Source organism: Doryrhamphus excisus, chromosome 3 (assembly GCF_030265055.1).
Source record: "Doryrhamphus excisus isolate RoL2022-K1 chromosome 3, RoL_Dexc_1.0, whole genome shotgun sequence".
Classification (NCBI taxonomy): domain Eukaryota; kingdom Metazoa; phylum Chordata; class Actinopteri; order Syngnathiformes; family Syngnathidae; genus Doryrhamphus; species Doryrhamphus excisus.
The window spans coordinates 7,107,288-7,135,024 of NC_080468.1; the positions used below are offsets into that span (position 1 = coordinate 7,107,288).

The window sequence follows — 27,737 nt, forward strand, 5'->3', positions numbered from 1 at the left end:
AGTGCGTCACAGTGCGTTCCAATGAAAAATAAACATAATTCCACATTAGAGATCAGTAATTGCATCCTTAATGTTATTTTACAACATAATACGCCACACAGCATTAGGATGGAGATGAGAAATGCTCCTCATCAAGGACAGGGACTAACTGGGGTGGAGTATTATTATGCATGGATTTCCATACAAGTGAAATGTGATATGCAGCACATGTCATGGAATTTTCTACTGGTCATATGCTAGGCTGCACTTTGATGCCAGGCCAAGGCATCCATGTAATAAAGCCCTGAGAACATGGGAAGATGTGCACTAACAAGGGAAACAAAGACATTTCATCTACATTTATTTGACACTATTTATTTGAACAAAAAAAATGCAAGCTGACCTCCATGACCTCCAGTTCACATCCTTTTACGCTCCTACATGCAACACTTGTTGCATTGATGTGTTTCTATGTGTCTTGACAGAAAGAAGCCAGTCAAAGAATGAGACAGACAAGATAAAATAAATGCCACATCATATTAGCATTGATTTCATTCCCGATCACATGACTTGAACAACAAACACAAGGTGGCTCGCCCTCCATTTTCCACTCTAATGTGCCTCCAGAGACTCTCTCACACACACACACACGTATAGGTGTCAACTGTGCAACGCAGCAAATATTTAGAATAATTGCTAGTAACTGTGTTATCTCTACATTTAAAGCTGTCAATCTCAGCTAATTAAAAAGAAGGCCCCTGTGTGCTTTTATTTGTTTTTTTGGAGGGTCATGTGTGTTAGGCATGCATGCACTTTTCTTAGAAACGCTGACAGTGAAGAAAAATACAAATGAAACACATGAAATAGATTACATACATAAGAAAAATGCACATTGTCAATTAAAAGCAATTACATTCCCATGTAAACCTGTGTAAATCAAATCTAAAGGATTGGAATAAAACATACCGTCTATGAAATCATCCTGGTGTCTTTATTCTGTCTTGCTCCTCGCTGAAGGACTTTGATAGCTTCTGAAATTGTGAGCAGGAAGAATGAAGATGGCATGGAACAAACCGCATTTTAATTGTGTACAGTAAAACTTTTTTTTTCTTTTTTCTATGGTGGGGATATTGGCTGGCCTGGCCTCATGGTTCTCTGCTGCCACCTGTCTGCTTGCGTCGGAATTGACGTGCAAGAATGTGCTGTGTAATGCTAGAGGAGGTCGACTACTGCTGAGACTTGACTACAATTATGTATTATTTTCTCTGAGACAGTTAAATGACTTCTTTTGGTTTAAATCACATGAATGTTTGACTATGTTGAGTGACTTAAAAAATACAGGCGATATCGTTTGAAGTCTTTTCATCTTTGTTGACCTTCCTTTGATTGAGAAGCAATGGAATCTATTCAAACTTAACTTAAATCAGCTCAGGAATACTTTTGTTTGTTTCTTTTGGGTTTTTCCTAATTTCAGAGTCGCCACAGCCAACCAGTTAATGTTAGTATGCACTAATCAATTAGCAAATTGGTGTTCCTCATTAATCATCAAAGCAAACCTGCAGGATGCAAGCCTATAAATTGCTTCCTTGTGGATGTTTGTCATCAACACATGGAGAAATAAAAGTCCCAATGAAGCCACACTTCATTTCATTGACTTGATCAACATATTATGTGCCACTAGTGTGCTCTTGTTTCAAATATACAATTTACAAATGATTGTGCCCATTAAAAATAAGCTACTCACTGTAAATATTAAACCAAATAACTACTTAAGAACATGTTTTCCTGTAAAAAAAAAAAAGAATGAATTAATTCCATCTTCATACTGTTGATATCATAACAATGTGAACAGCAATGCAAAAATTACCGATTTATTTAACCTTTTTTAAAATCTTTAATTGACAATGCATATAACAATGCATATTTTTTTGTTAATTTAATCTCAATTCTTAGTAATTGTCACACGAGAAGTTAACTTTTGTAAAAAGTTTTAGACAATAAAACCAGTGTATATTGTCTTAAACATTTATATGGCTTAAGTATTGATCATATTCCAAGTTGTACAACTTCAGCAACCTTATTTGAAGTTCTACTGTATGACGTCTATTGATGCTTCTGTGATAAATGCATTTATTCTAAGTTTATTATGTCATTGTTTTTTTTTTTCTAAAAGTGTTTTTTCTTCTGGTAGGGTTTCCTTGTGGGCTTTTTGAGGACAGACGGTTGGCCTCTTGCACGCTCACACAGCTGACTCTCAAGCACCAAGCAGAGCTTCATCTCCTCCATGCAGCTGCAAACCACAAAGAGACCGATGCATTTTCCCTTGGGGGAGGTGAGGCTTTTTATTTGTACCATCAGGTCATTATCTGAGTGGATGCAGAAAAGGCAACCAAATATGATATCCGAGCATCTGTATTGCTCATCAACAAGAAGGACGATATGCCAGTAAGGGCTGATACAGTAGTAGGAACAGCATGGAATGTTGTCTGCACATGTGACAACACTTCCCGGACCACAAAATATTGAAAACAGACTGAGGGAGCAACATATCGCATTTGATAAATAGCTTCGGCATGAGTTAGCGGTTGCCGTAAAAGACAACAATCTAAGTAGAGGAAATGAAAAAATAACGGGACACAAACGTATCACATATTAGAGACAAATATGGTTAGTGTGATGAGACTGTGATGCCGGTATTCCCAAAACATGACTAAACTGTTTTCCCATGTTGTGTTTGCAAGGAAAACAATCCTCAATCAAAATCATATGACTTCAATGTATGACAAGATAGTCTACATAAGGAGGAGGTTGGGATGCACCAAATAGGGACTGACAATATAACTCAATCGGACACAAGGGGTACTCCAGTTTCCGACTGAGACAAGAATGCTTTTGACACCGGGGGCATGCTGTTTGTTTTCCATTAGAAGCCAGAAGTTTCTGTAAGGCTCATCCCCTAAGGCAGTCAGTCATTCTTAACTGGTGGGTCACAACCTAAAAGTGGGCTGCAACCATTTTATATAAGTCTCAGGGGACCCAGAATCAGAAGCACCAAAAATATAGCATTGATGCTGGATGGATAGACAGTTGTGTTTTTAATAAGCTCTAGTAGGAATCTACTGTTTTGTGTGTTTGTCTTTAAATGCCACTGAGCTGTTTGTACATGCCAAGAGTGTGTTTCTAAAAAGTGCTATTGTTATCCACTTTTTACTTTACACTTTAACCCCACACTTGTCCAAAATAAAAAAGTAGATGCCATATATCACATCCAACAAAATAATCAGCATTGTAGTACATCAACAGTGACTTACCACCCACTTGGTCCTGTGAGCTCAGTTCTGGTTGGATTTCGATTTCGAAGTGTCTTCAAAAGAGTAATATATTTACATCAAAAATGCCTCCTTGAAAAAAATCAGACCTCACAAATCGCTCTGCATTACTTTTCATCCGTTTCCGTATGAGTTCCACAGCGGATGAAGATGCAAGCGTCAAAGTCATCTTGATGTGTCGTGAAGACTGCTTTTTCTACAAAGCTGTCCTCCATGAAGTAGATGAGAGATGATAGATTTTTCTCACATTTGTATAAACCGGCTTGCAAGGCTAGTGATCAATAAAATAGCGATGAAATACTTAGCCGTTTTGACCTGAAAACATTTCCTGTGAAATATCCCAGTCATCTACAATTCGGCTGGTCACGTCAATGTGTGTGCTCTGCTTACTTGCCTTAAATGATCTACTAAGACCAAAAATGCTTAATATGTTTTAATTTATGCTTTTACCGGGTACATTTCTCATAATATGTTTGTTCACCTTAACAACAACATTTCATCACACTCTGACGAATTGTACTGCATGCAATAAGCAAAATCATCAGTTTTAAGTTCAAGGTTGGAGTTTGTAATCGTGAAATTTTGTCACCGATATTTTCACATTTACTGCAAATGAATATCGGTTGTAAATATTGGTTATCTGTCTCCTTGACTACTAAAATCAGTATCAGTATCATCACTGAAAAAAGCTCCATCTCTTCTCAAGAAAACATATTACTGTTTCAACATCATTACCCAATCAGGATGGGTGGGCAAATTAAAAATATGTGGTGGGGGGTGGATGTATCGTTGGGCGTATAGCTGTATTTAGGAAATGTAGACTTTGACTGTTACACCTTAAGTGTGTGTGTGTGTGTGTGTGTGTGTGTGTGAACAGTTGCACTGAACTCTCTTGTTTGGTTGTCAAAACAGCAATTGACTTCCATTTGATTTTCCTAAACCCTGCAAACTCCAGTGTGGAACGTCTGTCAACGCTGGCAGACCAGTTGAGAAAACAGGATTAGTCACCATAGCAACACCTCCAAGCAGCACGTGCAGCAGGAGAGGAAAAACGATCCTGTATAATAGTGACGCCGATGATGTTGCTGCTGCATCTACATCATTATTCAAGCTTTTCAACCATTGACACAACCACCCGTAGGAGCCTCAAATCGTACCTCCTAGTGATATGTAACAGGAGAGTCCGAACACTAACAGGGTCAATCATGTCAAACGACTTGGAGTCTTGAGAGTTCTTTGAACACCACAGGCTAAAATTCGGGTCTCAGGTGGATGCTGTATGTAAAAAAGCTCATCACTTTTGAACATTCATTCGATCATTCATTTTCTACAACTTATCCTTACAAGGGTCGCAGGCATGCTGGAGCCTATCCCAGCTGTTTTCGGCCACCAGGCGCGATATACCCTGGACTGGTCGCCAGCCAATCACAGCCACTTCTGAACACTTTTATGGAAATGTTTTAATCCTGTTTGATTGAGTCTGTACTGATCTTTTATCAGTTGTTGTTGTGTTGTATCAGGCTTCGGTTCTATAGCACTCGTCACATTTTACAAGTGACTGAGTAAACAGAGTAAAACCACCTTAAACATCAACATTAAAGCAACAGCTATGGTTCCCAAACACCTGAATGTTGGTAAGAGTATTGCTATATACACGTAAGTGTGTTACCTCAGAGCCTGGGACAGCATTTTTCATGCTGGCCTCGGCCTAATCTGTCGTGGACATGCTTGACTGAGGTCAGCCTTTTTGTTCTGCAACTAGAAAGTAGACTTTGACTGCTGCTCCTTAAATCTAACATCTCTTAGACCCAAAGCTGTATCCACAGAATCAAGACTTCAGCCTAAGCCTCCTTTTCCCAGGAACTGAGCCTTGTCCTCCCAAGGTTGAACTGCAATCTCGACACCCATAACTTAGTCTTTAGAGCATTGCCCCTGAACCTTTGACTCAGTTTCTTCTTGTGACAATATCTTTATATTTCTGCAACCAGACCCTCCTCTTCTAACTGCTGATCCCAAACTTTCTTTACCAAAGCCTAGTCCCCTCAGAACTGAATCTCCAGATTGTTGTTTCAAAGTTTTGGACTCAGGGAGATACTCCCACCCACAATCCAAGCTTTCAACAATTGTCACTGAGCCTAAGACCCCTTGACCATTATTTTCTCAAAGCTAAATAAGGAAGTCTTAAGGTATAGGTCCGCTCATTTCTACGGCGCTTGACTGAGGTCAGCCTTTTTGTTCTGCAACCAGAAGGTAGACTTTGACTGCTGCTCCTTAAGCCTACCATCTCTTAGGCCCAAAGCTGTATCCACAGAATCAAGACTTCAGCCTAAGCCTCCTTTTCCCAGGAACTGAGCCTTGTCCTCCCAAGGTTGGACTGCAATCTCGACACCCATAACCTAGTCTTTAGAGCATTGCCCCTGAACCTTTGACTCAGTCTTCTTCTTGTGAAAATATCTTTATATTTCTGCAACCAGACCCGCCGCTTCTAACTGCTGATCCCAAGGTTTCTTTACCAAAGCCTAGTCCCCAACCTGTATCCTCAGAACCGAATCTCCAGATTGTTGTTTCAAAGTTTTGGACTCAGGGAGATACTCCCACCCACAATCCAAGCTTTGAACAACTGTCACTGAGCCTAAGACCCATTGACCATTATTTTCTCAGGTCCGCTAATTTCTACCCCAATCCGTTACATTTTATCAACCTAACTCCAGTACACATTTCCTCCTGTGGTTTGGTCCATCACAACTCTCTTGGCATTGCTACGTGCAAAATCACATACAAATGCCTGTTGTTCATTCCAGTGAATCTTGGTGATTTATGATGATCAGCCAAAAGTACTGATAATGGCTGTCGCTACCATGGCAGGTCTCAGGTCACATTCAGGTGGGGCTTCTGTTTGACGCCACGGGGCTATGATCCCAATCACGGTGGGCCCCCTTTTTTAACAACTCTGTGACCCAGCTGCCCCAGACAGTAGACCATCCTGCACGCCGCTTTTATAGAGGCTCATCCGGTTCTACACTGTATACAATTTACCCCAAAGTGACAACTATCAAAAGAAAGGTGAGTAAGGGTAAAGATATGTTCAAACAAAGGGAGCGAACCATTAGAGATAAGGGGTTTGACAATGAAAAACATGATAGTGTTATGGTGGTCACTTGGACATCAGGTCAGAAGGGTGTGAAGCATTAGCTGGCACAGTTAAGCACAGGAGCTTGTTAGAAAACGTGTGGGGGCCATAGGAAGTGCTGTGTGGAGGAGATAACAGTTTGTGTGTGCTGGAGGGGATGAGGAGGAGTTGAGAGAGTAACAGTGCCCTTAGCCCTGCCCTGCTCTTTCCTCTATTCACTACACATATCCTGTCTGTGTGCAGCTCCTTAATGGCTTTTAATGAGCCACCAGTGAATCTCTCCCTTTCCTGCCTTCTCACTCCATGCCAGGCAAGAGAGAGAGCCAGTGAAAGGACGAGAGTGAGCAAGACAGGTTGAAATCTCAGCATAGCAGCATACCAGTGTTGGTCACATGTTCTGCTTACCAGGTCTGTAACAGTATAAACAAAAGCACTGGCTTCCCAATTTCACAATCCTTAATTGCACCTGGAGAGAACAGTGGGTCACTATGTACTTTTACATGGTGTTACCATGGACATACACCGGGGGATTCCAAATTTTCAGATCAGTGTATGAGCACTAGGGTGCATCAAATTTGAATGGGAAATTTTAAATTCATAATATTATTTTGAGGGCGGCACGGTGGTCTAGTGGTTAGCGCGCAGACCTCACAGCTAGGAGATCAGGGTTCAATTCCACCCCCGGCCATCTCTGTGTGGAGTTTGCATGTTCTCCCCGTGCATGTGTGGGTTTTCTCCGGGTACTCCGGTTTCCTCCCACATTCCAAAAACATGCTAGGTTAATTGGCCACTCCAAATTGTCCATAGGTATGAATGTGAGTGTGAATGGTTGTTTGTCTATATGTGCCCTGTGATTGGCTGGCGACCAGTCCAGGGTGTACCCCGCCTCTCGCCCGAAGACAGCTGGGATAGGCTCCAGCACCCCCCGCGACCCTCGTGAGGAAAAAGGTAGAAAATGAATGAATGAATGAATATCAATTTGGCTGGCATTCCATTTTTTTCTAATGAACATAAAAATGTCTTTTGCAAAGAGGAAATACATTGACATTTAGGGGTGCCACCTCACACATAAACTTTTGGAAAATTTCGGAAAATGTGCTATTTCTAGTCTAATTGCCAAAAAGTTGACCTGGAAATGTTGAGTACAATAAACTTCTATACAGCATCATTTTCTATTGGGTTACCAAAGGGGGCCCAGACCAAAGACCAAGCTGTGACTGCTAGTCTGAAAGGAACTAGTTGTTGAGGGCAGCATCTTAGGAGAGCTGGTGGGTTGTGCTGCACAGTGCCTAAAATAATAAATAGACAATTGTATATCAGATTATGTACGACTACAGTACCACTCTCAATAAATATGAGTCATCAGTAATACTCTCTACTCTATATTACTGTTGTTGATGTTAGGCTTGCTCAGCTATTAGCTAACTGTCATTAGCAAACTGTAGCTAGCTCATGTTAGCTACAGTAGAGGCAATGAGCGCTAAATACCTATAAATATGACTACAAATCATTCAAATTACAAAGACAAAACCACAAATTTGCTAGTAATATGTAATAGGAGTATAAATACCAACAAAAACATAAAAATCACCTCAGAGTTCTTGAGCTGCATTCTTTGCTGACCTCAAATCTCTGTGGCGACCATTGAACTGTTCACCGCTTTATTCCACAAAAACAAATGTATGGTGGCACCCCTAAATAATCATGTAATGGAAAAATATTTTATATGTGTTGTTTCTACATATATTGGAACACTTTTAGTACCCAGCCATATCAAAATTCAATAATTGTGTTTTTTGATGCACCCTAATGAGCATGCATGCTAGCTCTTGCATGCTAACTTGCATTCAGAAAGTTGGGTGCCTGCAACAGTTAAAACGGTTACAGCTAGATTTTTCAAATTCTGAGAATTAGAAATATATCAATCTGGCAGACTAATGGTATGTTTACACAATGACAGCCTGTTACAAATGCAGTCTTTCCTTACATGGTATTGTCATGTGACTAAAACTGCTTTAATGTGCACGCCAGGTCACTAGTTGGCGAGTCAGTTTGTAAAGAAAGATTACTCTCTGGTTCATCTGTGGGTTTAAAATTTGACATATTGCGACTCAGTAAGACATACAGTATTTTTCGGTAAGCATTTTTATGACTATATAGCTTCTCAAGGGAAATGAAACATGGCATAGCAGAAATAATAATAATACCTACAGTCAGGCATGGTGGTGGTAGCATTGTGGTCTGGGGCTGCAAAAAACGCTGCCAGCACTGGGGAGCTGCAGTTCAATTCTGACATTTTTTCTTGGTAAACTGGTCCGAATAATAGATTCCCCACTTGATTACAAGCCATAAGATGACAAGTGCCTTGCTGACGACGCTGACAGTGAAGGTGATCTATCAATCAAACTGGGTTTCTGAGGATTGCAAGACTCTTAGCCCACAACCTACAGTGTCGGCTCAGTGTGTCACCATGTCTTGCTGTATCGTATTCTTCCCGAGCTGCCAGTATTCCTCCGGCTCTGTGTTGTATCTCTTTTTCGTGATAGATGACAGGTGAGCGAGGCTCACTGATCCCACTTTGACACCCTGTAATCGAGTTAAGAGCGTTGGATTAGAGGCTCCTTTTGGAAAAGGGTTGAGATCAGCTCTCAATTCTGACTGATGCATAGCTTCTGATAATGAGAAAAGCGCTGACATTGGTTTCAGGAATGTGTGTATGAAGGCAGGATGGCGATAGAGGGAGAGATAAAGAGGCAAACATTTTTAGGACTTGCGGTTGAGATTTTGTTTGGAGTTAGTTCTTCTGTTTGCATTTTCCTGCAGGACTGAGTTTGGTTGAGTTGCAGTGGAAATGTCACCTTTGGGAGGTTTGGTTCAACAGTCTGTTAAACTTACTCAAGGGCAGTCATGTCAGTCAGGATGATGACTAAACTTATCACGCACGCCCCCCCCCCCCCCTTACGAAAAGAAAATATATTTATCAATATATTACTTTAAATATATTGTATTATATTATAATATATTATTTTTCCATTATATTTTCCAATACATTATATATTATAAATACATGGAATAATATATTTTTGTACATATATTATACAATATATTATATATTCATGTAATATATGGCAATATATTGCAGAATATACAAATGATTGCCGCTTTCAATATATTGAAATATATTAATCCAAATATATAATATATGAGTTTATATACCCCAAATTATATGCAATTTTATATATGTAAAAATATAGTCCTTTTTTGGTCTTGATCGCAAGATATTTTTTATATGTATCAATATATACACATATATGATCTATGCATATATTGCAATATATTGGAAAATATAAACATAAGATCCCATATATGGAAATATATTTCCTAAAACATTGCATTATATTTGCCAATATACTGCAATATATTTTTTTCCATAAGGGCCACTCCAGGCACGCCCCCTCCACTGTGATTGGTCACACTCCCAAGCATTCCCAAGGACTTCCAGACTACTACTGAACCCCACTTTGTAATTTTGTTGATATAGGAGTTGATAATAAATGAATACACCCTTTGAGGAGCTACTCGAAAAGTGTTTAGGAGCTACTGATAGCTCATGAGCTACTGGCGAGAGACTCCTGACTTAGTGTGTGTGAACCTAAAGAGAAAAAAAAAACTCTGTAAAACCGAACATTCAAAACGACAGATGATGAACCCTGCTCACCATTATGGGGGAAGTCCAAGTATTCTTTTGCTTAATGATGGGATGTTCACCTTTCAGGCTGCTAAAGTCATCATGAAGCTTCTTTTGGCTCACCAACCTGTTGACAATAAGGGCCAGAGGGGTCCATAAAGTTGGCTCAAATTCTGCCTCATTTCATATTAACTAGGTCCACAACCACAATGTATCCCACTGTGCATTTTGTGCACAATTAAATACACAATAAGAGTGCATTGATGACTAAGCTTTGATATTTTTATTCTATAAAAAATGGAAATAAATGGTGCAGCCGAGTCGAAGTGATGACAGCAACAGATGTTAGTTAGGTTAACATTATTCAGGACAGTTATGATGGTGGCGATGGCAATCATAGCTCAACTACACTTGCAGGTGGAGTACAAGCAGGAAGCATATGTGTATGCGTGTATCCATGCAAACACCTGAGTGTCTTGGCAACCCACAGAGGAAGGGTCTCAGTCATCGAACATCCCCGTTTTTAAGCCCCCCTCCATCCTTTTTAGCAGCTAATCAGTGGGAACAAAGGATGGAGGTCTTCTCCTGACCCCAAAATAGGACGAGGTGTGGAAGGATATAAGAAATTTGATGCAACAACTTGAAGTGTTGGTGCCACCTATTGGTTTACATGTTTAAATCTTTATTTACCGGATATAAGACAACCTGATTTTTTCAGAGTGGGAAAAATACCATCTTATGTATATCCGTTCAATATGGTATACTGTATTGCACAAACACAGGGATTACAGTTGTAATCCAGACATGTCACAAAGCGCTTCACAACATAAAAAATACATTCAACAGATATGAGTCAGTATAAGTTACAATGCTTGTTTAAACAATTAAATCTTTATATCATTTTTAAAGACATCCATTCAGTCCAAAGAAAGCAGGTTGCGAGGAAGTCCATTCCAAAGCCGGGGCACAGCTGCTTTGAACGATCGACCTCCTCGAGTTTTAAAGGAGGTTCACGGAACCATTAACAAATGCTGCCCGGATTACCTTAGATGGCCTATATTGGTCTACGTAATCTACACTAATTCTAGTCATGATTTACAATCCTATGTGTACTTACATGTGTAAGTAAGTATCACTTTTGCATTTCACAGTAACTACAGTGCGTTGAAGGACCACAGAATAAAATGTGAAATCTCAACACTTGATGAGAAAACAATGCCAGTGAAGCATCTACACATAAATATGTAAAAATGGTGTGCTTTTTTTAACAGTGGTGCAGGTATGCTGTACATTTTATCTGTATTATCATAAATGCATACATTATTACCAATTTAGGGTGTTTTCTGGAGAAAAAAAACAGCATATTTGTGCCAATTCTAATTTGCAGGGGAAATGCAGGGATTCACTGTTATTATATTATATTCACTTAAATTATAATTAAATATTGTTTCTCATTTCATGAGAATTTTTTCCTATAAAAGTTAAATACATTACGTTAGTACTGTAATATACAAGTAGTAGTATGTCAAGCATCCAATTGGGTGAGTATTTTTACTTTATTTTAGTTTGATTGGCTTTACAGAGGGGCTCCTGGTTAGCACGCAGGCCACACAGCTAGGAGACCTGGGTTCCATTCCCCCCTCTGGCATCTGTATGTGGAATTTGCATGTTCTCCCCATGCGTGCGTGGGTTTTCTCCGGGCACTCCAGATTCCGCCCACATTCCAAAAACTACATTAATTCATGACTCCAAATTGTCCATAGGTATGAATGTGAGTGTGAATGGTTGTTTGTCTATATGTGCCCTGTGATTGGCTGGTGACCAGTCCAGGGTCACGCCAGGGTCACGCCTCTCGCTCAAAGACAGCTGGGATAGGCTCCAGCATGCCTGCGACCCTTGTGGGGATAAGCGGTATAGAAAATGGATGGATGGATTTACAGAGGTTATCTTTACGTTAATGACCTTTAGGAATGTTAAATTCCTAGTATACTGAACTGAGTGTACTGTTTTAGGGTAGTGGCAGGTTGATCTTTAATGAATTAATCCACTTCACATTATGTCCAAATCCTACTATGGTATGTGGTCCTTGGATTGTTGTCATGTGAGCACTTTCTCTCGCATTTCATAAATGTCATAAATCTGTTTTCACGGCACGCGCACACTTCCCAGTAAGCTGCTCTCATCATCCCCAGCAGTCTCCTCTGGATGCTTTTCCACAATAAGTCACTGTCCATATGGAGCAAGGCCCAATTCGAAGCAGAAGATGATAAAGTGGACAATAAGTTGGGGGCCACTACGTCTCCCCCCCTCCGCCCCTAACTCCTCTGGAGGCCACAGATTAGGCCTCTTGCACTTCCTTTGGAAAACAGGCTCAGGACCCAGAGGAAGCTCCTGTCAGCTGTGCTCACTCACCTCCCTGGCCTCCCTCACTTGGTTTTCTCTCTTTCTCTTTCTCCTGCGCTGGCTTCAGAGGCCAGTCTCCATCTGGCTACTGTGCCATGTTACTTTACATTTTTGTACATGCAAAGCACAGGATATTAAAAACAATCAGTCACTATCATGTGTGGATATTCAGTAGATCGAGGTAGAGCTCAGGTTTGAGAACAGAAAAATAAAAGTCTGCTAAGAAATACTCCACTGCTGTGCTGCTGCCAGAGCGGGTCGGTTAGGTGACCAAGGGTGTCTGTGTAGTTTAGACCCTCCCTTGACTTGTAGAGCCAAAGCACAATTAAGGTCAGCAGACATGCCTCCGCCCTTTTACTGTTGTGAGCCTGATACAAAGATATGATGGGGTGTTTTGGCCTTTAGTGTTAGTGGAGTGGGGCGGCACGGTGGTCTAGTGGTTAGCACGCAGACCTCACAGCTAGGAGACCAGAGTTCAATTCCTGCCTCGGCCATCTCTGTGTGGAGTTTGCATGTTCTCCCCGTGCATGCGTGGGTTTTCTCCGGGTACTCCGGTTTCCTCCCACATTCCAAAAACATGCTAGGTTAATTGGTGACTCCAAATTGTCCAAATCAATTTTACAGCGAGTCTATAGGATCTATATTAGTCATTGTCACAATATTTTGTCCTTAGGAAACAATCTGTGAAAGACAGTTTTTTTGTATTGTATTGTAGAAAATGTATTGTGTATTGTAGAAAATAAAAATCCAATCAGAGCTTTTCTTTTTGTCACTCACCCGTCCACTGTTAGTTAGTACTGGTACTGGTACTGGTACTGGTACTGATACTGCGATGATGCATGCGATACAGCTTAAAATGTATGTTTTGTGTATTTTTTTTTAATTGCTAATTTAATGTGGCGACTCCAAATTGTCCATAGGTATGAATGTGAGTGTGAATGGTTGTTTGTCTATATGTGCCCTGTGATTGGCTGGCGACCAGTCTAGGGTGTACCCCGCCTCTCGCCCAAAAGACAGCTGGGATAGGCTCCAGCACTCCCCGCGACCCTCGTGAGGAAAAGCGGTAGAAAATGAATGAATGAATGAATGTTAGTGGAGTGGGCTGAATGTCACCTGACAAAACCTTTGGAACACCTGCACATTCTGTATAAACGATAACTTTATGATAACAGCAATGTGGAATTGTAATATATTAATTATTGTCCCTCTAATAGAGCTTAAAAATGTTTAAAAATGTTTGTAGATGACCACAATGTACACCAACAGACAGCTATACTAGATTATCTCAAGCTGTTCAAAGCATCAGACCTGGATGCAATTTTTTAATTGCAGTAGTCTTGAAAACTGCAGCAGGAGCTACACTCGCGTCATGCAGAAAATCTGTGACAGTGACAGAAGTTATGTCATGACATGATGTGTTTCGGTTCCAGAAAAACTCTCGTCATACACCAACTGAAGGTCCTACAAGCAAGCACTTTGGGAGAAAACTGCCTCCCAGGAAGAAACCTCAGTGTGGGGTGTACGTAATGTTACATAGTCAACCCCGCTGTTGAATGTACTGCAATATATACTTACATTTATAAGTGTCAGTGACTGACATGTTTAGACGTTTTCAGGGTCTTGCTCCATCTAGTCATTCTCGTTGTAGACATGGAAGTCATTTCAGTCGATTCTATTTCTAGCTAAACCACCACAGGCAGTTTGGATATCCTTCAGGTTGGAAAGCAAAGGTAACACTCTCCGTCAGATTTCTCCCTGCAGCCACTGAAAGCTGGCGCGCTGTGCCCCCTTTGCCACAAAATACTGTCTAACCACAGTTTTTCCTGACGCCATGCCAGCATTGAAGAAAACAACCCTCCCTCTTGATGAAACACAAGCCGTCTTTTCCGCCAAGACTGTCACTGATGTTGTCCGCCATGACAGACAGCATGCAGACCAATGATCTTCTCGAAGCACAGGGGTGAGAGGGATTAGGGCTCGCCGCAACATTTAACAACACTGGACCTTGTTTGATCCAATCAAGCCTGGTAGAAAGCAGACATGCACCACGCTGACCCAAACCTCCTGTTTTTGACTCTGCTGGGCAATGTGTGCTTGTTTGCTGGGAAGGACTACTGGCACTTTGCCTCCAGAACTGTGTCATGTTTTCCTTTGACAACTCTGACAGTTGAAAAGGAAAACCCATCATTTGATATCAGTATGTACAACACAGTCACTGGTCTTTTTACAATGGAGCCTTTAAGATTGAGCATAATTCATTCCAGGACGCCGGTATACATCTAAATTGTTCCGGGGTAGACATTTTCCCCATAGGAAATAATGGAAATACAAATAGTCTGTTTTTGGGTCAACCTGTTGCCATAATAAAACCTCATAAAGGCAATTTATTAAAGTAATGTGAGAATAAAAATAAGGTAACTACTGTATGTTTAATAGTGAAACAATATTCTAGCTCCAATGACAACATTTTTGAAAACGGCTTCCAGCGTGGGAATATCTGAAACGCCGACTTGACCACCACACCGTTGTCGTCACATGCCCAGAAGTGAGGACAGGCCAACTTAATATCTGAATATTTTGACGGACATGACTCACCCCAGTTGACATTCTCCTGATATTTTGTTGTCTTATACTCCATAATGACTTCGAGAAGTAATTCATCTTTTAGATCTAGCTGAGAGAAAGTGGAAAGGGTAGTCCTCTTTGACTACATGGGTATTTATTAACAAGCATATTGCAAAGTACAAGAGCACCAGAACCAATGTTGTAATAGCAGTAAGGAACATCAATACCACTGATGAGTTCACAGTAAACAACAATATCATTATAAACAACAGTATAGCAAGTACTATAACATGCACGGGTTTCACACCAACAGCTGAGTAGTGCAACCAACATTCTTTTTCATCTATCTTGTGGAGTTTTTGTGGAGGTTGCCTGCAGCCATTTCTGTTAATGATAATATTTACGGTTTATCGTAGACCCCAATGCCTATTTTGGTCTTTCACTTCGGTAGACCATGCACCCGGTGACTATAGGAAACTAATAAATAACCGCAGTATTTTGGGTAGTCTTCTTTTCTCACAGACTTCCATAAACTCACACTTGCCACACCGTGGTTTGAACATCGCTCTCTCACTCTACTGCGTTTTTTTCACAAATGAATTAATTCATAAATGATTGTGGTTTTGCGGTTGACTATGGCCTATTATTAGTCAATAAATAATGAAATACAAATTATATGTACGTAGTATTCTGGTGACAAGACGTGACATTACCTACACATGTCATGTCATGGAAATGACCAACATAAAATACTTTTTGGCTTCTTACACTGTCTTTCTTCCCCGCTATGTTTGAAACACTTTCTTAAGTTTAGAATTAAATTGGAAAGGCTAACTAGCTACAACCATCTCTATTGTAGCAATGTGATGTAAACAAAGAATAATAGTATAATGGTGACTATAGGGGTGTTATTTCATGTCTACAGGACTCTAATAATGTTAAAAAAACATATTTAGAACGTCATAAACAGCTTGTCTATAATCTAACTATGAAAATATTCCCTTTATTGAAATTTGATTCACTTATTGTACATGTATAGACCGATTGGCGGTCTTGTGAGGTATGCTGACGACATATTTTGGAAAAGTTTGGTAAAATTTCAAATTGTACAACGTCAAGAGCGTTAGTTGAACTACAGTTTTTTTTATTTCCTTGCTTCAAAAAGTGGTAGAAACATTTCATGGATGTGCGTCACTGCGAAAATGCTGCCGTAACATTTTGTAAAACATGTTTCTTTCAGCCACCCACCCATGTTCACATAATAACTTTGCCAAGTTCATACTCCCCTTGGATAGCCTTTCCACCACGCGTCAGGACCAATGAAATAAAAATGACACTAAAACTCACTCTGTGCCAGCTGAATGTTTCTTTAACCTTTTCAGAGTAAAAAGCCCACACTCATGACTGACATGTGTCTCGTTATCGTACGTTCCATTTGCCATAAAGCCAGACCCCAGCCAGACATCCATATACCCCTTACAGCCCCTCTCTGGAGACTGGTTCCGTGATTTGACAGGATCTGGGCCTCAGTCTGGTCAGGCTGGAGCGGAGCGGGCCGCAGAGAAACGATATGTGATAAATGGCTCTTATCTGGAGCTTGTGTGGCGTTGGGAAGCTGACTCTGTTTCCCTCCGATTACATTAGCAGGCAGGAAAATCGGACGCGGGGGGAATGGCTGGAATTCCATACTACGCAGGGCAGGCACTCATTTTCACTTGTTTGCTAACTGATAAAGGAGAGCCGGAGGAGGTGTGTTTTATAGCAAGTGGCTACATATCTACGAGCACTATTTGGCATTACCACCTGACGATACACAGCACACTGCCTTGTGATTAGCGTGATCACCTTCATTTGCAGGATGGTGGGGGTTTTTTTATGCCCTTTAGCTGAAAGCACAATAAAACACTATTATGCTACCAAATATAGCAGACTGGCTGAGGCAATGCTTTGGGTCCAGACTGATGATTCATTACTGGGTCTGGGTGTCACAAGTGCCCACTTGAATGGATTGTTTCCCAGGCACACAGGCCTTCACTCTGTTGGATATACTTTGATTGTCGCTTTTACTTTTGTTTGTTGTTAACAGGCGGCGGCACGGTGGTCTAGTGGTTAGCGCACAGACCTCACAGCTAGGAGACCACAGTTCAATTCCACCCTCAGCCATCTCTGTGTGGAGTTTGCATGTTCTCCCCGTGCATACGTGGGTTTTCTCCGGGTACTCCGGTTTCATGCTAGGTTAATTGGCAACTCCAAATTGTCCATAGGTATGAATGTGAGTGTGAATGGTTGTTTGTCTATATGTGCCCTGTGATTGGCTGGCGACCAGTCCAGGGTGTACCCCGCCCCTCGTCCAAAGACAGCTGGGATAGGCTCCAGCACCCCTGCGACCCTCATGAGGAAAAAGCGGTAGAAAATGAATGAATGAATGTTGCTACCAGGTTCCACTCCTGAATTTTTTCACCTGGATGCAAACAAAGCAGGGTGCCTGCAATTACACATAATGTTCTCACAATAATTTCAGGTGGAATTACACGAAAAAGCTACCTGAACCTCTGATTTGGAAAAAGTGGGAGAGTCACGAGATGCCCAACTCATCAGACAAGACGACACACGCGGTCCAAGAGAACGAGACAAGACGAGATTTTAACATTCATTTTAAGAAAAGTAAAATGAAAAAACATACATCCATCTGTTTTCTATGCTGCTTATCCTCACTAGGGTCGCGGGTACTCGTGCGCGGTTACACCCTGGACAAACAACCATTCACACTCACTCACACACATGGACAATTTGGAGTCGCCAATTAACCTAGCATGTTTTTGGAATGTGGGAGAAAACCGGAGTAAAACCCATGCATACAAGAGGATAACATGCAAACTCCACAAGGAGAATCGAACCCAGGTCTTCCCGATCTCCTGACTGTGTGGCCTACATGCTAACCACTCGTCCACCATGAAAAAACATAGCTGGACAAATAAACTTCATAGATCATATGGGGATATGTATGATGGCTTTGATTTTTCGTTTTTATATAGCATATATGGTCATTTCATTTCCCGTCATCTATGTGATTTGATCGGATACATTTTATATAACTCTGATTAAAATATAGAATTACTACAGCTGCTGCTTGGACATTTAACAGCTGTTCAACTCCGATGGAAAAAACAGTCACACATCACTCACTGAGGCTGACACTGGGAACACCGAGGAAGGTTGCATTGCAAAGTGTGTGTAAAGCTTCATGTGTGGTTCCAATAATGCCTTGCACACTGACACTTACATCTTTTTCCAAAAGTTTCATTGGTTAGACATCGGGCTTATTGCTTATAACTGTATACGTATAACCTTTAGATTTCCATATCCAATAAGCTATACTTTCGCGATAAAAAAAAACCAACAACTCCAACATAGTTATTTTTGCAGCATATTTAGTCAATTATTTGTATGTAATCATGCAAAATTCTTTAATTCCCTACATTTATGGGGTTATTTTTGGCAAATAACTTCATATTTATGCATAATGTTGGAGCATACAAGCATACAAAAGTAACTACATTACTTATGAACTATAGAATAATTTACAATGTTAATAACAGTGATGGAGGAAAAAATGAACAGAAGAGTGTTTGTGATGTAAATAATTAGGAGGCAGCGGTCCTTCCTCACTGACATCCTGAGCAGGAAGCTGTGGTATCCAGACCCGCTCTGCATGCTCTCCAGTCCCTTAGAGACCCCCACCCTCCTCCTCGTCACCCTCCACCACCAGGGCCTTGGAATCAGTCTGTGTCAGCGTTTATTAAAACTTTCCCTTCCGCTTCATCTTCTCGGATTTCTATTACCTTTGCCAAGTACAATGGAGTACATTGTTGCTCACGTTTGCATGTATACGCAGGTACGTTTGTTGGTCTATGACAGGACTGAAAGCAAACATTTAACTATATACCTGTACAACATTGATAAGAAACATGAAGTATTCTCTCAAATATAAATGAAAACTTTTATATTTTAGGTAATTTTAATACATATAACACTTGGGTTACACTGCAGATCTGATTTGAGAATTTTACCAAAGGTGCAAAAATGTACAGTGACCGAAAATGAAAAAAAAAAAAAAGAAAAGAAAATTGGCGCAGTCGGCCAACCAAACAATCAGTGTATGCTACTGGAAGGTTTGTATCTAATTTCTATGCTTACAGTAAGGTCCTTTGAGATAATATACAGTCTTCCCTGATTTATTGCGGTTAATTGGTTCCAGACCTCACCGCGATAAGTAGGATTCAATATTAATAAACTGAATCTTTTCATATAGAGCATAATCTGTTTATATTATTCTAAATATTATTAGAGCCCCGTAGACATTAACGTAACACCCCTATATTCACAATTACACTCCAGTTTTTCTTTGTTTCCACCACAATTCATAGGCTACAGGACCACTGCAGGGATATAAGAGATGGCCGCTGTTAGCATAACAAGCTACCCAGATAACTAGTTAGTCCATCCAATTTATTTATTCCAAACTTAAGAAAAAACTTACCACTTCCACACAGAATGGGAGGAGAAGTATTTTTCATCATGTTGGACATGCTATGGCTGATTCCATGCAGCGTGAAGGTAGCGTAATATAATGTCATGTATTAATTAATATTTGAAAACTGTGAGTGAAGGATGTTCTGTTCTGTATTGTAATAAAAATGATTTTTTTTGGAGTTACTGCAGGTGATCCAGGGTTGCTATGGCAATAATATTACTAAAGTGACTTTAAGTTAAAATATCATAGTTTTTATCTTTAATTACAAACTGGTTGAACAAGTGCACACTATGACACACCTTTATTACATTTGGATCACGCTATGGAGTCTGAAGCCTGTTTTTTTTCCAGACAGGCTTTTGCAAGGTAGGATTAAGTTTCATTGGCAAAGGTCCTGTTCTCTGCCCAAGTCTACATCTCTATCTGTCTGTGCCTTTGTTAGCACGACTGTTCTTCTCTCTTCTGACAGGGTAGGAGTGTGTTTCCACCTCACGAGTCTGCCCGCACAGGCCCAGGTGGTTTTAATTCAAACTCTGAAGAAGATTGATGAGCCTTGTTACATGCGTCGAGACAAATCGTAACAGGGACTCTTACACTTGGCCATGCCAGACACACACACACACATATTCTCTCTCTGAATTATTACGTGATTGATTGAAATGGGGGCTGCAGGTATTTGCTCGTCAGTGTGTGTAAAGGGGCGTGTGTGTGTGTGTGTGTGTGTGTGTGCGTGTCAAAGTGGAGAGGTGTTGGCCAACGCCGGAACATTTTACTCAAGTGGAATGAATCTTGAGACTTCTCTTATTTCGAATGACTTCATCAAATAAGATTGACAGAAAATGAGGGCTTACTTTTTGTATTTATATACATTTATATACTGGTACGTAGTTTAAATTGACTTTTGTATTTTTTTAAAAGTGAGGCATCATTTGCAAGTTCAGTACTCTTTTTTTTTACTGTATGGTCAATATTAACAACAATGTCAACTAAAATGAAATTTACACTGGTGCAGATGCAACACCATACTAAGGCAAAAAGTTATTATTAAAATTAATTTAAAACACTCAGTTTTATTATATTTTTTTTACAAGTTCATTCTTTGAGGCATGTCTAATCCATCCATCCATCCATTTTCTATTTTCGTGGGCATGCTGGAGTCCATCCCAGCTGTCTTCAAACGACAGGCGGGGTACAGCCTGGACTGGTCGCCAGCCAATCACAGGGCACATATAGACAAACAACCATTCACACTCACATTCATACCTATGGACAATTTGGAGTCGCCAATTAACCTAGCATGTTTTTGGAATGTGGGAGGAAACCGGAGTACCCGGAGAAATCCCACGCACGCACAGGGATGTCTGATGTCCTTTGTAATTAATAATTGATTAGAATGCTGGCCTGGCCTGGCTGTATGTGCGATACGCTCTCTGCCCTCCCCCAAGCTCAGCTCTGCTTTACAGAACAAGGTAACATTACTATAGTTGGTGATTCCCAAAAAGAGAAAAATATTTTCAAATGTCAACAGCATTTCACACACAACTGTTTTTGTGAACATGCAGCTTGGCATTACCGGTGTTGTGCCAAGCTTGTTTGCAGTTCGTGAACGTGGCATCCTCACATCCTGTTTCTGAGCTCCACAGCACCAGAGTTGCCTCTGACAAAGTGTGTCCGACAATGAGTGCCTACTCCAGTTCATACACGGTAATGCAGGGGTCTCCAGCCAGTAGTTCACAAGCTGCCAGTAGCTCCGAAATAGTTTTCAATTAGCTCTCCAAAGACTATTCATTTATTATCAAGTCCTATATCCACCATAATCAAAAGTGTTGTTTTGAGTAGTCAAAAAGTACTTTTGGAGTGTGACCGATCAACACAGAGTGATTCGGAATAAATGAAAACAGACCATTTTGGCAGCTGGAATAGGTGCAGATTCTGGAAGATCTAGAAATTGTTCTGTGTATAGCTGCTCCATATGAGTTCACAACTCAATGAGCATAATAGGTCCCCTTTAATTAATCAAGATTTGAAAAAAGAACGCAATAGAGTGAGGGAGCAATGTTCGAACCGTGATGTAGCCACTGGGCTATCGTTGGATGGTGGGCGAACTGCTAACTATATTAAGTATAATTTGGATTTTGTAACGGAAAGAAAAAAACAGTGTAAATTCTGCTCAATGCAGAGTCACCATTGGGTTTTTTCATGTTTTTCCAAGCTGTTTTTGATCACCTATGCCATCTGTGACACAGCTCGACTGGCATTGTGTAGGAAGGAAGGGCTGGCACCCCTCATGCTGTCCTTATCAGCAGGTCATGAGGGAGACTGGCGGGTCTTACGTGTAAGGACACATGGGACAGGCGAGGGGCGGCAGTGTAGGAGAGTGAATGGTGGGACTGCTCCATACCCACCCATGTGGTTTTGTTTTCCCGGGGGACCCCTGCTGTGCTGGGCAGGCATGCAGAAGACAGATAACTATACTGGATGACGAATACATACAAGGAAGCAATACTCAATGTGGTTTGTGAATTGTTTCTTTGCACTTTTATGGTCCAAACATGCCTGTCAGTACTTTACTGTTTGACAGTTGATAACAGGTTTCTTTCAAAAACAATCAAACGCACTATGCAATATATGTGAAAAATGCCTAAATTGCACAGTAAGGACTTCACTGGTGGTGTACATATTTTACTGGCACAACCTGTTTCTCTTCGTCTCTCACTGGTAATTTTCCAGCCTTTTTCTTCAAGAGCCTGCACTTCCTCAACCCTCTGCTACAATGGAGGACGGGTCCGCAGGGAGCCAGCGCTGTAATGCTAAACGGAGCCGTCTACCGCTGGGTCTGCATGTGGTGCCAGTGGGCCTAACTTAAAGCCGCATATTCCAACAAGATAGCATTTCCAGAGTTTGAGAGCATGAAATGATGCTTAAAGTCACCAGCCACTTTATTCAATTAGATCTTCATTTCAGTGTATTTAATCGCTTATTGTAGGTGGATCAGATGGTGATTTACTGTATGATGCTGGGTGTCATACTTTCCTTACTTAATGTTATTTTCTATATTCATATATTCACCTATAATATGATAAAAGATAAAGATAAAAGTTGTTTTGCCTGATTGGCAAGTGCAGTGGTACTGTAGCTTGTACTGTACTGTAGCTTGTTGATGTCCATTTTAGAGAATAATGTGTACGAATAAAGCTTTTTCATTAATGCAATATAGTATCATTTATTTTATGTACAAAAAAACTACCAGCGAAGAAAAAAATAATCAACAAAGTCCTACAATATAGAAGAAAGTCATAATTTTAAGTTAATTCATTCATTTTCTACTGCTTATCCTCGCACGGGTCGCGGGGGTGCTGGAGCCTATCCCATCTGTCTTCGGGTGAGAAGCGGGGTTGCCAGCCAATCACAGGGCACATATAGACAAACAACCATTCACACTCACATTCATACCTATGGACAATTTGGAGTCGCCAATTAACCTAGCATGTTTTTGGAATGTGGGAGGAAACCGGAGTACCCGGAGAAAACCCACGCATGCACAGGGAGAACATGCAAACACAGAGAGGGGGGGAATTGAACTCGGGTCTCCTAGCTGTGAGGTCTGAGTGCTAAACACTAGTCTACCATGCAGCCCTAATTTTAAGTTGAAATTAAAATTACCAAAAAAGTTGTACATTTCCATAATATAACAGAAAAGTTTACATTTTATGAAAATTAAGACATTTACAAGCATTAGTTGAAGTTTCTATATATAAAATATATATATAAAAGTTGCTCAAAAGCGCATCAGCAGAACTCCAGCCAAACCATGTAAGCACATAAACCATTACAAAGCGAAAATGGCCAGACATCCATTTGTAATATTTATTTACTCCTGCTACTACGTATATGTTTTCAGTCTTTTTTCAAGTAAGCACAGTCACTCAAAAGTGAAAGTGGTCCCATAAAAAATAAAACGGCACAACAACGGAACCTGCAGCCTTGAAGTGTGCTCTGATTGGAAGGTTGTTATAATCCACAAAGGAAGGAAGAGCAGCCCATCAGAGCGAAGGAGCGAAGCCAGATATGGAACCGAGGAGGCCTTCTCAATAGTGTGTATGCGTGTGTGTGTGGCAGAGAGAGGTGCTCTGACCTCGGTCAAGTCACTTGACTTCTCGGCACCTCAGCCTAGCCCAGCTGTATCAACAGCAGGCAGCTCTCTACCCGGGCAGGCAGTGGGCCGGCGGTGTGTCAGGAGTCTGGCTTCAGCCCATCGCACAGACACTGACTGGGTGTTTGTGTGAGTTGCGAGGGTGAAGAGTGGGTGGGGGTTGTTTCCAAGCCGTTGGGAAGGAGACCATGCACCCCTCGCCGCAAATCTACTCAATGGAATTCAAATTATTCCTCTCCGCCCCCGAGTCCCCCCCGCTGGCAACCGTGGCCTGAGTAAATAAGCAGCTGAGGTCAGGGCCAAAGCAATCAGCACCACTGGGTCGCTCTTAATGGATTTGTGTGTTTGCTGACAGGTGCTGGGATGGTGCATCAAAATCGATAGTGAAAGTTGCTTCTTATAAAGCAACACTCCTTAGAATATTACAAGATTCCTCTTCTTTGCTCATTAAGATTTTTTATTCATGGACGTTAACTCCACCCCCGTTGTTGGGCAGCAACCACTTTGTAATGTGCATTACTGCCATCTTCAGTCATGAAATAGAACAACAAGTGTAAATTTAAAACCAGGGCTCTGCATTATAAGGAAGTGAGTTTGGGTGGAGGGTGGAAGCCGTACACTCAGGAAGGAGGGTGTTTGTGAAGAAATTTAATATGAAAACCAGGAAAGGTTGACATACTGAATGGTCTCTTTCACCTTTGCAGTGAGGAAGCGCATGCTATCGAATCATCTGAATAAACACAGAGGCTGAATTCATTTGCACCGTAATTTTTTGGTAAAATAATCTTGATACATGAGGTATGTTTGAGTCCCTATAGGCTAGTAGTGGCTAGTATGCCCACACAAGTAGCCAGCTCCAATAGATGGTGCTATAGTGAAAAAAGTAATCTTCTTATCTTATAAATTGATGGTGTACAAATAAACTTTTCGAAGTTGCATTCAAAGCGACAGCATATTTTTTGTTAATTGGAATTTGGGACACTGATAATTATGTGTTATGAATTCTGCCTAGCAACAAAATATGAATAGGGGATTAAGGCTAGTCGTAATCAGTCAGTTTCTCTGAGCTTTACTATATATGTTTTGAAGAATACATTAAATTCACAGGGCACATATAGACAAACAACCATTCACACTCACATTCATACCTATGGACAATTTGGAGTTGCCATATTAAATTAGCAATTAAAAAAAAACAATACACAAAACATACATTTTAAGCTGTATCGCATGCATCATCGCAGTATCAGTACCAGTACCAGTACCAGTACTAACTAACAGTAGACGGGTGAGTGACAAAAAGAAAATCTCTGATTTGATTTTTTTCTTTCTTGACTCCAAATACAAAACAACCTGTCTTTCACAGATTGTTTCCCAAGGACAAAATATTGTGATGATGACTAATATAGATCCTATAGACTCGCTGTAAAATTGATTTTATTGTTATTTTAGTTTTTTTTATGTTTTTGTGTGGGTTTTTTTGGATGTTTCAACAAAACATTTGCAATAATGTTGCTTTTGTTTTTGTACACTGTCTCAGTTATGGTATCGCGTGTAACAAACTAGTTGGTTGGAATATAGAAGGTGAGAAACACGATTGAATTCAAGAAAGAATTCAAAATTCTACATCCACTCCAATTCTCCTTGTCTGCTCCTTGCCATTTTCACAAACAGTGTAAAAATGATGTTACATGTTCATTTGTTACTCTTCCACTCCAAAAAACAATTACGTTCATAATTTAAGATCTGTACATGTAGTTGAAATATTTTTGATTATTTTTCCCCATATAATGATAATCGCTGTATTGTTATGTTCAGGGTATCATTGCCATGATATTGCAATAATATCACAAGTTCAATGCAATTCCCAAGTCCATCTGATGTGAAGTTGTGTAATGCATCACATGGACTATTGATGAAATTCTGTAAAAAAGCAAAGAATATGTAGTATAGTTGGTGGTTGCAGTCCCGTCTAATTTTTCATGCAAAATACCACCACTGATCCAGAGAGCCCTTTTCCAAACAAATTCGAGAATATTAGATGACCCCAGCGGTGACATTAAAGAAAAAAATGTCTAATATCATGACTGTGTGAAATAAATAGGACCTGTGTTTTAATGTTATTTCTGGCACCGGTTTCTGCACACACGTCTACCGAGCTGCCCAAATAGCAATGGAGCTGCAACTTATTGTACCACAGACACATCTTTCAGCCTCTCTCCGCGGACCGGGACGTGAGCCAAACAATGCGTTACCTCTCACCGCCTAACCTCTCCATGCTTCAACACAGTGGCCTTGATTTACTAGCTGAAGGATGCTATGAGTTTCCCTGCTCATACAATCACTGCATGCACACAAATGCTGTTGGGATTTTAATTGCTTATCAAATATTTTATGCTTGCCACGCCGTGATAAATTACTATTTGCAGTCCAAGGTGTGAGTGAGGCCCTTGAGTGCACAAGTCTGGATCCTGACAGCTGGCAGAGGAAAAAATTAGCCTGGCAGAACGTGAAGAAAAAAAGGAGTCAATAACAGGAACTCAATCAAACCAGCCTGGTTTCCGGTAAGCTGTGCACTCTTAGACCGCCTGGTCTGACAGAGGCTGGCTTGCTGAAAGACTGCTTGGCTGCAGGTCAGTGCAGACTTCTCACTTGGCTTGCTGGGACCACACTCATTTGTACCTCATCTGGATGAGGTTTCGCTTTATATTCGGCTGGGCAGGAGAAATGCGCCCAACGCTGCTGTGCCGTTTGCCAAAGAAAGTATAAGCCTCCAGTCAGGTTAGCGCCGTGCAACAACACAGAGTGATTAAAAATAGATTGGGCAGAGAGGTATTCATTTATTCCAAATACGTCTTGAGTGAATGAAACCTCAAGAGTGTATGAGGTTAAACACAGCATAACTGACACTGCTTAATTATTGGGATTGTTGTAGAAGCCAATTTAAACAGCTTTTAAAGTACATACAAATAAACACAGGAACATGTAAAACCACCCTTGCTGTATAATCCAACAAATTCACAGCATTCATTTGGACATAGTAAGAAAACAAAACCGTAAATAGTAGGAAAGCTATGCGAATTAGCATTGACGCTAATGAGGGTTCCATCCCATTTCGGTTTTTCAGCTTTTTATTGCCCTGTTATGCAAAATGAACTCTTTAATGATGTTAACAGTAATGTGTGTTGCTAGAATAAAAACGGTAATGGTAATGGTTTTATTTCATTTGAACATGCATCAGATTACAATTGAATGCATCACATAATCAGTTCACAGTTCCACATGTCCAAAAGGAGTAGGAAGAAGCAAAGCTTATTAAATCCTACCCCTCCATCTGGTACTTTTACAATCAGTAACTGTTACATTTGTTCACTTCCTGCTTTCCTAATATTGTTTAAGGTTTTTATTTTTTTATTTTTTTTATTTTATTTATTTTTTGTCACGTACTTAAGTACGAGGTGATATGACCATACAATGACATAATGGGTACCATAGTAACTGTCAATATAGTGATATGTCCCAAAAAAAATGCTCCACTTTTGAGAGAAGAAGTTCTCAAACTTTCACTTTTAAAGTTTCTGTTTTTTATGGCTAAAGCGGGGTCACAACCTGCCATAACTTGTAAGTGCATGCTGTGTACGTGCAAAAACATGGGCAAAATTTGGGGATCCGTACGTGGTGAGTACCACCTCAGTGCGGACTTTTAGTGCAAGAGGAATTTTCGCTGAGTGTAAGCTACGTCAAGGGTACAGGTACGTGTGCAGCCCTCTGCACGGTGGAGATGTGGGAAAACTGTTCATGTACAATGTATAATGACGTGGCAATCGCTTTGGTGGCAATGTCAGAATTGCGTTTTGTCAGATGTATAATGAAAATATACTGTCTAAAAGTCCCCTCTAACTTTTAACCTTAATTGTGTGAATTTTTATTGACTCTTAGAAGTGGTTCCGAGATAA

The 27,737-nt window shown here is 40.5% G+C and overlaps 1 protein-coding gene across 1 annotated transcript in view; it reads left to right on the forward strand.

Moving 5' to 3' along the window:
* Positions 1–2,226: 2,226 nt before the first annotated feature.
* Positions 2,227–27,737, forward strand: part of LOC131125092 (junctional sarcoplasmic reticulum protein 1) — a 41,783-nt gene continuing 16,272 nt past the window's right edge. The window contains exon 1 of the mRNA XM_058066263.1: positions 2,227–2,311. The gene's annotated coding sequence lies outside the window, so the exon portion shown is untranslated. The remainder of the gene's footprint in view (positions 2,312–27,737) is intronic.